We start from the raw sequence: 697 nt of genomic DNA, 5'->3' as shown, positions 1-697 counted from the left end.
ATCTTACAGCACCTGGTATTCCCAGGCTGTCTCCCATCCAAGTACTAACCAGGCCCGACCCTGCTTTGCTTCCGAGATCAGACGAGATCGGGCGCGCTCAGGGTGGTATGGCTGTATGCGAGGGCTGCTGCAAAGTGTGGGCTATTTAAAGATCAGCAACCCTAATCAGCCACCATAATAGCTTGGGAGATCAGATGAGATTTTTTTTTTTTCACAAATATTTAAACATCTTCTGGTAACAGAACTTCAAAACCAGTCCAAGTTTTTACAATATAAGGATTATTTCTTGTAATACATTTTTCAAACATTTCCATATTCTCAATCATTTTGAAATAGTCATATAAAACTTGTATTTCCTCCATCATGATCTGTTTATATAATAAAGTTATCTCTATTTTTTTTTCTTTTGTTTCATTATATTTCTCCTTCTCCATATTGCAAATCTTGCAAGCATTAACATAAAATTAAGAGCATACTTATTTTTTGTCTTTCCATTAAAGCCAAATAAAAGCAATGTATCCCATTCTACCAAAGTAATCTTGTCATTATACAGAAAATCACATACCATCTTTTTAAATATATTTATAAATTCACTTAACATTCTGCATTTTAAAAATAAATGTAATACACTTTCCTTTTTCTCCAAACACACTTTGCACATTTCATCTTGCGCTAACCCAATTTTACTTAAAATCAT

The 697-nt window shown here is 33.1% G+C and overlaps 1 non-coding gene across 1 annotated transcript; it reads right to left on the bottom strand.

The window, feature by feature from the left end:
• Positions 1-119, bottom strand: LOC122139072. The gene has a single exon (XR_006155974.1). It is a non-coding gene; the product is annotated as a 5S ribosomal RNA (ribosomal RNA).
• Between the last annotated feature and the right edge of the window lie 578 nt (positions 120-697).

The sequence above is a fragment of the Cyprinus carpio genome, chromosome A3, assembly GCF_018340385.1.
Source record: "Cyprinus carpio isolate SPL01 chromosome A3, ASM1834038v1, whole genome shotgun sequence".
NCBI classification, from domain to species: Eukaryota; Metazoa; Chordata; class Actinopteri; order Cypriniformes; family Cyprinidae; genus Cyprinus; species Cyprinus carpio.
The sequence above is the reverse complement of the archived record's forward strand: the minus strand, read 5'-3'. Positions and strand labels throughout refer to the sequence as shown.